Below are 14620 nucleotides of genomic sequence, written 5' to 3'. Positions count from 1 at the left end.
GGGGATCAGGACGACGTTGCCGGTCTTCCATTGCTCTGGGACACTGCCGTTTTTCCACGTCTCGTTGATCTTCTAGGTGAGGTATCCGATCGAACCGTCGTCAAGGTTCCGCAGCATCTTGTTAGTGGTTCTGTCGGCGCCTGGCGAACACTTCCCCTTGAGCGGGAAAATGGCTTGTCTAATTTCCCTCACGGTGAAATTTTCGTCCAATTCCGGATGGGCTGGGCCGAGGTAGTCGGGAAACCGGTCTTCCTCGTCTCCATGCTTGATGGGAAGGTACTTCTCCATGACCTTGACAACCAGCTCGTCCCCGGAACAGGATGTGGTAGCTTCGTGCAGGGCTCTGGCGAGCGTGTGTCTCTGACTGGATCTGGTGTTGCCTTCGTCGAGGAGATGTTTTAGCATGCCCCAGGATCGAACATAGCAGTGGCACAGCAAGATAAGAAAGTTGTACTCAATACTTGAATTATGCTTCTGAAAATAATTCAAGTATTGAGTAAAAATTTGTTATCTTGGTGTGTCACTGCCATGTTCAAGCTCCGTTGACCTGATTTGTATTGGGTTCGTTGCCTATGCTATAGTGTTCTTTACATATGTACTGTATCCTACCCTGCTAAAATCCCCAGTGGGGACTGCAGTATTGATTATATATATATATATATATATATACAAACTCTCGAATACAAACTCTAATACTTGGTGGAAACGAAGTATCCGGAAGTGCTCTTGCAAATGTTTTTAATGATTACCTTGTAAACTTTTCTAGTGGTAGTACGTCGTCTGACATTAGTGAATTTATGCCGAACAGAAATTCATCTTCACTCTTTCTTCATACCTTTACTGAGCATGAGGTGACATCAGTTTTGCTTTCACTAAAAAATAGCTCGAGTTGCGTCGCAGAAGGCATGCAGGTTCGCCCTATCAAGCATGTGCTTGATATCATTTTCCCGTACATTACCTATATTTTTAATTTGTCTTTGTCAAGCGCTATCTTTCCTAAACGGATGCAAATAGCCAGAGTGTCTGTATTGTTCAAGAAAGGTGACGTTAATGATACAAAAAATTATAGACCCATTTCTATATTACCTGTTTTTTCGAAGGGTCTAGAAAAACTAATACTAATGCAGGTTTGGAAGTTTTTTGACAAGCACAGCCTAATTTCTCCAGCCCAGTTTGGATTTAGAAAACGACGGTCTACAGAATTAGCACAACTCCATCAAAAAGAATTTATTTTATCGCAATTTGAAATTAAAAGCGTTGTCCTTGGTATTTATATTGATTTTACTCAAGCATTTGATTGCATCCTTCACCTGGTTTTACTTGATAAGCTTGAAATCTATGGTATTCGAGGGCACTGTGGAAGCCTTATAAAATCTTATCTTGACAATCGCTATCAATATGTTGAAATAAACAATAGCCGCTCAAATTTGAAGCATATCACCAGAGGCGTTCCTCAGGGTAGTATTCTTGGCCCGTTCCTGTTTATCACATATATAAATGATTTAGTAAATATCTATAAAGATGCGAAATACGTAATGTACGCAGACGACGCCAGTATATTTTTTTCGTCACCTGACTCTAGTAGCCTTGAGAATAAAGCTAACACTGCTCTGAAAATTCTTCATGTATGGTCAAAACAAAACTGTCTACAAATCAATATAAACAAAACAAAAGCAATAATCTTTAGGCCCAAATCTAAGCAAATAAACAGTTCCATCAACCTTGTTTATGACGATGTAAACCTAGAAATTGTAGATAGTTTTAAAATACTTGACGTTATTTTCACACAAAATATGCTTTGGGACATGCACATAGAATCGGTATTGGGCAAATTATCTCGTGTAGTTGGCATGATGGTGCGGCTGAGACCTCTTTTACCTTACAGAATCAAGGTTCTTATTTATAACACCCTATCTTTTTCTACACTTTATTATTGTCTGCTCGTGTGGGGTACCACATCACATACGAATCTAGAAAAGATACATATACTTCAGAAAAAATTTTTGCGAGTACTATTTAACCTGCCTTACAATGCCCACACATCAGACTTATTTCAGTTAGCAAATATAATACCCGTTTTTAACCTTTATAATTACAAGTTAGGTTAAGCTTTCAAACGGGAGGTAAAAGAGAACTTAACGTTTCTTCATGAGTTATCTAATCTCACCAGGAATACACATTTTTAAACACAAGGTGTACGGAACAGTGGAAGGTGGTCACTCCGCGTGCCAATTATTCTACACAAAAGATATCATACACACTACCAACACTTTTAAATTTGTTTCTGAAATCAGGTCTTGATATTTATATAACTGGTGTACGAGCTTTGCGTGAACATTTTGTCACTCAATCTTTCTTAAATAATTGAAGAACGTTTTTCAGATAAGTTGTGTTCTTGCGTTTATTTTTTGTCCATATTTCACATATAGTCAATTGCTATGTATATATGTGTCTCTTGTTGAATCGCTGTTTGCCTTGTAAAGGAGGCTGCGGGCTCTAGTCAAGCCGCTTGCTTCTAAAGCGACTTCTACCCGCAGTCTCCTCCATCACTGATAGAAATAAAGAAGTTATTATATTATTATTATTATAAATGAGAAGAAAGGGAGTTAACTGAGGGGCCCGATTTTTATTAGTCATATCATGAGAAGCCAACAAACACGGACACGGTTTGTTGGCTTCTCATGATATGACTATATATATATATATATATATATATATATATATATATATATATATATATATATATATATATATATATATATATATATACAGGGTGTCCCACGTAACTTTAGTCAAGCTTTAACAAATGCAGATGCCGCGTAGCTGGACAGAACCAAGAGATTGTCGTTTGCCGTCACTTGGAAATATTCAGATTAATTCTTCATTTTGCCTAATTACATAATTAGTCTTGTTACTAAACTTATCAAATATAATTGGATGAAAAGTCTCAATGAAAAAAATGAAAAACGCCCCATACAGCCTTTTTTTGTTGCTCAATACGTGCTACATGAAAGTGTTTTTCGGAGCGTGTAAGTAACTGGCGAATACACGCAAAAGTGGTGCCTGACTGGCCGCTCTAAGCACTTTGCGTGTATTTGCGGGCTTCTTTCGCGCTCTCAAGAACACTTATATGCAACATGTATTGAGCAACAGAGAGCTATATCGGAAGTATTTCACGTTGCCCTACAATTTTCACATTGACAATTCTCATTTATAATTATAATACATGAGAAGTTCAATAATTAATCAAGACTAATCATGTAATTATGCGACATGAAAAAATAATCAGAGTATCTCCAAGCGTTGGCAAACAACACTCCCTTGATCCTCACCAGCTATGTCGCATTGGCATATTTTTAAAGGTTGGGTAAAATTACGTGGGAGACCATATATATATATATATATATATATATATATATATATTATTTCATTGATTTGATTGATTGATTGTTTGATTGATTGATCGGGTGATTTATTGTGTTGATGTGTGCGTTGGTACATTATATGATATGCTGAGGAATGCTTACAGAGAGAGAGAGAGAGAGAAAGGCAAAGGAAAGACAGGGAGGTTAACCAGAGATTATCTCCGGTTGGCTACCCTGTACTGGGGGAGGGGCAAGGGGATGCGATAGGTGAGAGAGAGAAGGATTTAAAAAAAAAAAAGAAGAAAAAAAAACTACACACACACGCACGTACACACAAACTGTTTCTGTGGGCACTGTGCTTACAAGTGCATCACTTCCAAAGGCGCCAGCCCAAGGTTGGTTGTACCATACTTTTTAACTGATCTTTCCGTAAATGTTTTATACAATGTTGGCTTACAAATCTTCATATACATTCTATTACCTTATAGAAATATTCCCTCGCGCATTTCTCATATTCGCAGAGCACTACCATCACAGGAGTCTACCTGCAGCCTCGCATACCTGTCGCATCAGCTTATTACGAAGCCCGTATTTCAGGAATAGAAAAATATCGATACTACTTGCAGTACAAGGCAAACCTTTTCAATTCACTTGCCCGAACGTTATCTGCATTCCCTAAGTTGTGGCGGACGTTTCTGTGTTACTTAACACAGCTGAAATTAAGTCTTCTTTCAGCTTGAAAACTTGTCCAGCGGATGACAAGGCATTATTTAGGGCAAAGATTTACGACACGCGTGAGTGACATTACGACTAATTGCTCTAAGATTATTTAGATGGCGCGGTGAATTTTGACTCTTTTTCACTTGTCGTTTAGCGGATGGAGAATTACCTGTCGAGAGTACTGGCCGGCTCATATAAAAGGTGGAGTTTTGCAAGGCTGTTTCAGTGGGTTTCTTTCCATCTTTAATCTCTTAGCGCTGCTCTGTTCGCAGGTATAGGGCCACTTATTTTGGTATTTGCACTGAACGAATGTCTTTAGAACATTGCTAATGTCTGCATTGCTTCCCACGAAGTAAGATTATGTAAAACAGTGAAACGCACTAGTAGGCGAATGTTTTCGTAATTGTTTTTCAGTAATTGTTTTCTAATGTAAACCTCAGCGTAACGTAATCATAAACAAATTAAAATATTACCCATCTGCATGAAATGCCTTCAAAAGATATTTTCCTCATTTCGCTTTCGCAAACTTAAAAATTGTACGCCATTCAAGCATGGTTCCCGACCTTGTTGCATTCTTCAGTTTAGTGGCCCAAATTGCCGTGTTTGTTTCGAATACCATTTATGCATTACAGGTGGCAATATTACACGCTTCTTCAGATATGTTCTTTTTTATTTTTACGGTTGCAGGAAAAGGTCAAGATGGTAAAATCTCGAGGAGCTTTCATTGCGCTTTCTCTTGTCGTTGGTATGTATCCATAAGGGCATATCTACGTATTCATAAGGGCATAAGGGCCATAAGGGCAGATCTGGGCATGTAGGTTTATGAGCCGATATCTACGATTTCGTTTATTATTTAGGGCATGTGTTGGTTAGTAGTGTAACTTGATTATCACGGCGCACTTGCGTGTCTGTGTGGTATGAGATTTTTTAACAATAATATTCACCTAATGTCATATTTTGATTATTCAAGAATGTCAAGTTCTTTTTTGAAATTGCTGGAAGAAATTTAAAGAATATAGTTTTTCACAGTAAAGGCGATTGCGCGCATTTGCAGGCAAAACTAACGGTCCAGATTTTATTTTCTGGAAAGTAAAGATTCATTTAGTTTATTTGATTGTTTCTTGACGCCTTGGAAAATTTTATACTGAAGATATATCTTGTAAAAACCTTGTCTTAGAACACCATCTGCAAGAATACGTCACCTTCTTGAAGATATCGTTCGGCTTGAAATATATATAAACAATACTCTACATTTACCACACGCGCTTTCGCTGGGCATCCGATTTTTTTAATATTTACCTTTGTTAACAGCCGTATATAGGTGGTTTTGGAGTGGATCCTTATGTCGGGTAATATGTAATAGATTTTGGCCAACCATCCGCCTTTATGTGAATTACGTCTCTCTTAGCTGGAATCAACAACAATCAGAAAACTCTGGGCGTATGACAGCGGAACCATCACCCATAAAAGAAATTATTGTGGTTCAGAGATTGACTCGACGCCAATATGCTCAGGCCAGAATGTGTAGATCTGGGCAATTACGTAGCCGTGGTGCCACCAATAATTCTCATTGTACATTTTCTGGAGGGCCAGTCAGTAGACTCATTAATATTCATTTTACAGTCCTCTTGGCCTTCACCGCGCCTGCAGTTGAAGCTTTAGGTGTGCTCTCGGCTGCCATCAATCAAATCAAAGAGCAACAGGGGCGCCTCGATGTTGAGCCGACAGCCGACCCGTGAAAGGCACAAAACTGACAACCCAAGTTCATGGCGTTTTGTAATCTACGTACATAATAGATGAAAAGACTAATAAAGTGTGCCTTGAAACCCACAGTCCCTGAAGGTAATGCTTTTCTTCCAGATATGCATACAGAATCATTCTCTTCTATACGGAGCACGATTGAGTGCACTGCAGGGTTTGTTTTTCCAGGCCCAGGCCTCATCTGAGACCGAAAGTATATTATGCTAGCCCACCCGAGCCCGGCCCAGTGGTTCCAAACCATGCCCGTACCTGGCCAGGGCACGAAAGACCCGGGCCCAGGTGGACCTTGTCCGGCTCTGTTGAGTTATTAGCTCTTGAGCCTAAGTGAAGCAAGGTCGAGTTCACAGTTACTGGGAACATGTTAGGCGAAAAGACACACAGCTATATTGCAAAAACCAGCGCCTTCCAGTGCCATCCAGTGTGAAACCAGCGCGTTTTTTTGACACTGGATCGCACTAGGGATGCTGGCGCTCGCTGGGAGTCACTGGGACATCAGTGAGAACGCTGGATAAGAGCTGGGTCACACTGGACGAGGCGCTGGCTGCACTGCCATGACGCTGGGGCGGACTCATTTGTGCAGTACCGGTGCTGGTTCACGCTACAGTTTGCTGGTTCGCACTAGAAACTGCTAGTTTTGTTTGTGCTGCACTGGTTCCACTACGCAAAGAGGAGCGCCGCTGCATATTAAAAGCTTTATACGATTTCATCGCTTGATACTAGTTTCCTGTCCTAAGTAACGCTATATTTTGGAGTCATAAAAGTGTATGTGATGTCGCAGCTTGGAAGAAAGATGCGTGAGGTGCCCGGTTTATGCACGCACATTTGACACTACAGATCACTTTCATTTTTTGCATTTTCCCTATTTGAGTGGGCGGATAGCTAAATTCTTGAACGAAACCACGCAAACGCAAAATACGCCGCCTCTTTTAGTATTTTGTACGTAACCTATGACTTGGAGTTATCGCCGTTGCCGCAGTGTTGTGGAGTCGACACGAAATCCAGAAGTCGTTCAGACGTGTTCGAACACAGATCCCGAGTTCGAAGCCTACTGCTGATTCATATTATCGCACCGATAACAAAGCTGGGGCGATTCGTGCGCTTCCACTTTCCCTAGTGCACCAAAAAAAGGGTATCGAGTGTGGCTATCACTCAAGCGGCCCGATAAGAAGCCAGCGTCCCTTTTCTCCTTCCCTCGCTGCAGCCGCAGCTAAAAACGAAGCGCAATAAACGGCCGGGGGTTTTTTCTGGCCTAGCCTACTGATGTATCGTGGCTCTGCTTGAAGCGAACGGTACATGGTGTCAGAACCGCCCCCGTCTGTCCATCAGGATCGTTCCCGTGGCCAAAGCAATGACAATCGTCATACTGCTGGCAACACTTCAGCTGACTGGAAATGTCAGAAGAAACTGGCTTGTCTTCAAGCAGAAACTGCAACTGTTCCTAAAAGTGACATCGACTGACAGCCCAAAGACGGCAGCGGTAAAAGCGGCGATCCTTCTCAGCGCTGCTGTCGACGAAGCACTCGACATCTTCAACAACTTCAGCTTCACGGAAGGTGAGCGCGAAGATGATTACGACAAGCTGCTCAAGAAATTTGACAGTTACTTCCATGAAAAGGAAAACGAAGCCTACGAAAGGCACGTGTTTTGTATGCGTGTGCAAGGTCAGGCCGAACCCTTTGAGCCTTTTGCACGAGACCTGAGAACTCAAGCTAAGCTCTGTAGTTTTGGCGGCCTCTAAGAATCCGTGGTACGTGACCGGATTGTTTTAGGCACTAATAGTACGGCGCTCAGAGAAAAGATGCTCCGACAAGTCTCTCACATCGCAGAGAGCAGAAGAAATGTGCAAGGCAGCGGAGGTTGCCACGCAGCAAAACGCTACATGGCGCAAACAAAGTCTGCAAGTAGACTACGCCTTAAGTAATGAGCCTGGCAAAGGAGAGCAGATTCGTTGTAAGCAATGCAGCCGGACGCACGCGCCGCGACAATGCCCAGCTTACGGGAAGCGCTGCTACGCGTGCAACAGAATGAATCACTTCTCGGTATTCTGCAGACATCGCCAAGTCAACCAAGTACAGGAAGAGCTGGAAGGTGATGAAAATTTCCAAGTTTTGGACGTCAGCATATGCGGTGTCCACAAGCAAGCCGGGCTAGATTGGATGGTGCGAGGCCAGATTTCCGGATGCCAGGTCACCTTCAATGTTGATTGAGGCTCCCGGGCAAACCTCCTCCCTCAGCATCTTTCAACGCATCCGCGGTAGAACGTCCCTGCGCGAGAGTACAGCGGTCCTGACTGCCTAGAATGGCACCGTTATCAAGCACGTTGACATCGCCACAGCAACCCTGGTCATGAACGGAGCGAAGCGCGAGACAAGCTTTTTTAGCGTGAAAAAAGGCCGACAAGCAATCCTTGGCTTTAACACGTGCCTGCAATTGCGTCTCATCTCAATAGCTACCGTCGCCGTTAAACAAGACGGGCACGAATCACTATAGCAAACAGTCCCGCACCTTTTCCGTGGAATCGGCTGCGTGAAACGACACTACAAGACGGTGTTACGGCTGGATGCGGTGGCAGTGGTACAACCAGCCCGGAGGGTACCCTTTTCGCTAAGAGAACCACTACGGGAAGAGCTCAACCGCATGGAGAAGGCGTCCATCATCGCAAGGGTAGACGAACCCACCGAGTGGGTAAGTCCATTGGTCACAGTACGTAAAAAGAATGGAAACGTCCGAGTGTGCATGGACCCAAGAGAAGTGAACAAACACATCATGCGTGAACATTACCCAATGCCCGCACGTGAAGATATTAAGTGCGAATTGTCAGGGGCGCGATTTTTTTCCCGCCTTGACGCGAACTCCGGCTTCCATCAAATTCCACTAGATGAAGCCACATCGCGGATATGCACGTGTGCGACTCCGTTCGGGCGCTACTGATTCATTCGTCTCCCTTTCGGGATTTCCTTCGCCAGTGAGGTCTTTCAGAAGACGCTCAGATTTTTGAAGGCCTGCCAGGAGTAAATGTCTATGTTGACGATGTCCTAATCTGGGGTAACAGCATGATGAGCACATTCGCGCCGCATTGAAAAGGGCAGAAGCAGCTGGACTCTCGTTCAACCGTGAAAAGTGCGTCTTCGGTGTAAAATAAATAACGTTTCTTGGTGACGTCATCAGCGAACAAGGCATACGGCCGAGCACTGATCTAGTTTCAACCATTCGAGCGACGCCGCCTCCGAATGACAAAAACGCACAATGCTCCGTGTTGTTAGCTAGTTCCGCAAGTACCTGCCTCGACTCGGCGATAAAACTTCCCTGCTACGCAGCTTGGTAAAGGAAAACGTCGTTTTCGACTGGACTTTAGCTTATGAGCGTGAATGGAAAAAAAATCTGAAGCATTAACACCTCCTTCGCTCGCTTTCTTCGACGCAAGAAAGGAAACTAAAATTTAGGCTGGTGCATCGGGGCTAGGGATAGGCGCAGCATTGTTGCAGAAGCATGGCAGTGACTGGCGCCCAGTAATGTACGCTTTGCGAGCGCTAACCGATAGCGAAACGCCATACTCTCAAAGCGAGAAAGAAGCCCTCGGCATTATATTCGCATGCGAAAAGTTTTACCAGCTGGTCTATGACCGCAAGATTATCATTGAAACGGGTCACAGGCCTTTGCTGGCAATCGCGAAAAAGACCATCAGAGATATGCCGCCAAGATTACAGCGTTTCGTTGTCCGTCTTCTCCGATACGATTATGATCTGGAGCTTGTGCCTGGCACGGATCTGCTTTTCGCAGACATGCTGCCCCGTGCTCCTGCCCTTCCTGCCGACTTGGGATCAAATGAAGACGTCGATGTTCATGCCGTGCAAGTCATCTCGAGCATAGTAAGCACACTAACAAAGCGGCACCTTCAAAAGGAGACCTAGCGGACCCACACTTGAGCGAAGTCTTGCAGCAGGTGGCACATGGAGCTAAGGTTGAAGGCGAGTTAAACATATCTGTAGCAGAACTATCGGTATATAGTTGATGGAATAGTGCTGAAAGGTTGCAAAATTGTTGTACCAAAAACAATGCGAGCCCAGATGCAGCGCATGCCAGAAATACGCCTACAAGCAATCTCCCCAGCCTTTTATTTTGTGGCCGACACCCAGGGAGCCGTGGCATCTGGTAGGAATCGATCTTTCATTTTGCTGGTGATACGTACGTAGTGGTGTTTGATGCACATTCCAACTTTCCAGGCGTTGAGAAGCTCGCTGTTACCACTGCGGGCTAAGTCATTACGAAGGTCTCGACTATTTTCGCGCGGTACGGAATTCCTGCCCAGGTGTGTACCGCCAATGGGCCTGAGTTCGCTGCTCAAGAATTCGCGGATTTTGCACGCCGGTATGACTTCGTCCATATTACGTCGAGCCCTGATTTTCCACGGGTGAATGGCTTGGCCGAGAAAGGAGTACAAATAGTGAAGCGCATTTTAAAAACAACTACGGAGGCTCGTGATTTCTGGATGGGCATTTTATCCCATCGTGCGTCTCCATCAGAGGATGGCCAATCACCGGGTGAATAGTCGCAGGGTCGTGGACTGCGCACCACTCTGTCTGAATGCAGCAACCAAACGGAGCGCCCGGTGGTAAAACACCGCCAGACGTCCAATGGCACGCCATTGCCTCCACTGCAGCAAGGAGACACGGTACGGGTTCGCGACGACCGCCATGCAGTGGTCGCGCAAAGCGATGGTTCTCCATAAGGTGAATCCTTGGTCGCAAATACTGAAAACAGACAACGGCCGCCTTGTAAGGCGAAATAGGCAACACCTGCTGCGAACACGGCAACACGAGGTAGCCGACGACAGCGACAACGACGTGGACATCAGCCCCGGGGCCAACAGACCCCCAAGTCCTAGAAAACCGGCGGTCATGATCGGCCATGTGCTGGACATGCAACAAGCCCTAAGCTCGCAGTATCAGGTACGGCTGCTGGAACAAACATTGCAGCAGTTCCACGCAGTTCAACCCGTCTACGGACAGAGCCTACACGGCTGACATACGATGCCAATTTTCGGCAAGTTTCTTAGTGCATTGTCAGATTTGATTTCTTCGGAGAGGAAAACATGCATCGGGTGTGGCTATCACGCAAGCGGCCCGATAACAAGCCAGCGTCCCTTCTCCCTTTCCCTCGCTGCATGCAGTCGCAGCTATAAAACGAAGCGGAATAAACGGCCGGGGGTTCTTTTTCCTTGCCTAGTCTACTCATGTGTCGTGGTTCTGCTTGAAGCGAACGATACAAAAAAGGTTCTGAGGCTCAAATACACACATTTTAGCTTTCGCGAGCTACCCGCACAGAGATCGGTCCCCACCGAAGCTTAGGCCTAGCGTACCCGCCGAGCCCGTCCACACGCCATCGGCGCGTCTGGGCCCAGGAATCAACAAGTCTAACAAGAATAAATCTCTCTATATTTCAGCTTTCGCATTGATGCTCTTAATTAAACCATTTTTTTTCGTGTCTACAGGGTCAGCACAAGAAACGATGAGCGCCGATGCGACGCGCCATCAACACAGGCATATGTGCTGTTGCCGAAGGCTGCCAGTGCTAGCATACGCTTATCTGACAAAGATACATGACTAGACAGGCGTGGCCGATTGAAACGCATCACTGAACTAAGAAAAAGTTGCACATCCCTTGCGTGAAGAACAAGAAACGGCTATCGAAATCAGCAGTAACATCCCATACAGCGTCCCGGGTCGGCGGTTCATTTGGGACTTCTTTCGCAGTTAAAATATCAATTGCAAGCAAAAATCGATGTTGTGCACTTCCAAGCATACTACTGAATAAGGACAGCAACGTTTTCTTTCTGATACAGGCGTAAGTTTTAGTTGCTGGGCGATAGCGCATCCACCCTGTCTGTGCGAGAGGCGCCTCTGAGAAACTACAACTGCTTCTGGATCTTGACATGGTAAATTGTTCAGTCATGTCCATCTACTATCATGGCGTAGTGGTAAAGTACGGGCTTGGGATCTATGGGTCGCACGATGGAATCCTGATCGAAAAATTTTTATTTTTACTTTTTTTCTTATTTTTGATTGCACTAAAACACTTTCTTTTGCTTTCTGCATTCAAAAATATATATACGGTGGCCAGCCGGTGCGTATTTAACGCTCTATAGTTGCTTTTCGCACAAGTACCCAGCGTCTCCCAGTATGCCGTGCCTGCCCAGCATACAGCGCGCGACACTGGCCCCATAATCCGTCATGGCACTGGACACGGCTTGTCCTTTAGAGTCAGTATAGTAACTCTATAGCAGTTCCCTTAGAATCTAGCGCCAGAGTTCCCTCTAGTAGCTATCGCATCAGACTCCATGATTGGTGGTATGAGCAGGCATAGAGTTTCTCACTAGGTGTTATAGTGAGAAACTCTATGTGAGCAGATTCCGCCATAGAGTTAGTATAACCGACTCTAGAGGAAACATTGGCCCGAAAAAGTGGGAACCGCTAGGGTGCCGCCCTGTTGCTACTGGTCAATGTGGCCAGCGCAGTTACTATTGAAATGACTGAAAACAAGTACAGGGCACTTTATGCTTTGTCATTTAAAAACGCATACCTGATGAATTTATGGAGGTGATGCGTTAATATTAAGTTTACGGAAGGCGCTTGCTAAGTGCGTGACTTATGTAAACCACAATGTACGCATTCATGGAATAAAAGATGACGCGAATTTCGGTTTCGAATCTGTATTTTGAGATACGTAGTAGTTTGGTCACAGAACACCTATATAAACTTAGACAAGGGGAACTGTACCTTTCACAGTCCAACGGAAATAAGAGTAGCGGTGGCGTTGTGAACTAAAGTATGCGACGGAGGGTGGCGCTGGCAAAATCAAAACTAATATCATCATCATTATGTAGCGAGCAATATGACCGCTAAAGTAGCGGCTGGTGGGGTTCGTAGCGCTGCTCATTCGCTGGCTTTGGGCGTTTTGCTACCGCTTTCGGAGCGTTGTTCGTGTGTACGATACTCTAAAATGACTACCGATACCTATATTATATCGCCAGGTGATCGAGAGGCCTCAACTGGCAAGAAAACACGTCAGACAAGTAAACTTGCATTGTTTATTGTCAATCGTGAATGAAGCACTACATGCCCACAATTTTCATACAGGTCAGGTGGAGCTAATGCTGTCAGTCACTGAGTTTACAACATACAGAAACACAGATAGCAATCTTTTTAACGGAATTAAAAGCTGAAATCGATCGAAGTTTTCTCATCATGTTTGGCGTGCCGCAAAGCAACGACAACGATATTGTGCTCGGCTACACTCGTACTTGTGTTGCGTACATTGCTATTTGACGTGTTTCATACTATACGTGTATCCCGACAGGCCGCCATTGGAATATGAACCTGGCAACGTTTAACGCTAGAACGTTATCTAGTGAGGCGAGTCTAGCAGTGCTATTGGAAGAATTAGCGGGCAGTATGCTCACTGACCTGGAGAGGCAAAGCAGAAGGGTGGGTCTGAAAATTAATCTGCAGAAAACTAAAGTACTGTTTAACAGTCTCGGAAGAGAACAGCAGTTTACGATAGGTAGCGAAACACTGGAAGTGGTAAGGGAATACATCTACTTAGGGCAGGTAGTGACCACGGATCCGGATCATGAGACTGAAATAACCAGAAGAATAAGAATGGGTTGGGGTGCGTTTGGCAGGCACTCTCAAATCATGAACAGTAGGTTGCCACTATCCCTCAAAAGGAAAGTGTACAACAGCTGTGTGTTACCAGTACTCACATATGGGGCAGAAACCTGGAGGCTTACGAAAAGGGTTCTGCTGAAATTGAGGACGACGCAACGAGCTATGGAAAGAAGAATGATGGGTGTAACGTAAGGGATAAGAAAAGAGCAGATTGGGTGAGGCAACAAACGCGGGTAAACGACATCTTAGTTGAAATCAAGAAAAAGAAATGGGCATGGGCCGGACATGTAATGAGGAGGGAAGATAACCGATGGTCACTAAGAGCTACGGCCTGGATTCCAAGGGAAGGGAAGCGTAGCAGGGGGCGGCAGAAAGTTAGGTGGGCAGATGACATTAAGACGTTTGCAGGGACAACATGGCCACAATTAGTACATGACCGGGGTAGTTGGAGAAGTATGGGAGAGGCCTTTGCCCTGCAGTGGGCGTAACTAGGCTGATGATGATGATGAAATGGGATATAATAGGGCTCAGTGAAGTTAGGAGACCAAAAGAAGCATATACAGTGCTCAGAAGCGGGCACGTCCCGTGCTACCGGGGCTTAGCGGAGAGACGAGAACTAGGAGTCGGATTCCTGATTAATAAGAATATAGCTGGTAACATACAGGAATTCTATAGCATTAACGAGAGGGTGGAATGTCTTGTTCTGAAACTTAATAAGAGGTACAAAATGAAGGTTGTACAGGTCTACGCTCCTACATCCAGTCATGATGACCAGGAAGTCTAAAACTTCTATGAAGACGTGGAATCGGCGATGGCGAGAGTGAAAACAAAATACACTATACTGATGGGCGATTTCAATGCCAAGGTAGGCAAGAAGCAGACTGGAGACAAGGCAGTGGGGGAATACGGCATAGGCACTAGGAATAGCAGGGGAGAGTTATTAGTAGAGTTTGCGGAACAGAATAATATGCGGATAATGAATACCTTCTTCCGCAAGCGGGATAGCCGAGAGTGGACGTGGAGGAGCCCGAACGACGAGACTAGAAATGAAATAGACTTCATACTCTGCACTAACCCTGGCATCATACAAGATGTGGACGTGCTCGG

The 14620-nt window shown here is 44.8% G+C and overlaps 1 long non-coding RNA gene across 1 annotated transcript; it reads left to right on the top strand.

Annotated features, from left to right (window-relative positions):
- Positions 1-4091: 4091 nt before the first annotated feature.
- Positions 4092-6128, top strand: LOC129386831 (uncharacterized). Its single transcript, XR_011889861.1, has 3 exons — positions 4092-4357; positions 4773-4830; positions 5709-6128. It is a non-coding gene; the product is annotated as an uncharacterized lncRNA (long non-coding RNA).
- The last annotated feature ends 8492 nt before the right edge of the window (positions 6129-14620 follow it).

This window comes from Dermacentor andersoni, chromosome 8 (assembly GCF_023375885.2).
Source record: "Dermacentor andersoni chromosome 8, qqDerAnde1_hic_scaffold, whole genome shotgun sequence".
In the NCBI taxonomy this organism is placed as follows: Eukaryota; Metazoa; Arthropoda; class Arachnida; order Ixodida; family Ixodidae; genus Dermacentor; species Dermacentor andersoni.
This window is presented reverse-complemented; position numbering and strand designations above follow the sequence as displayed.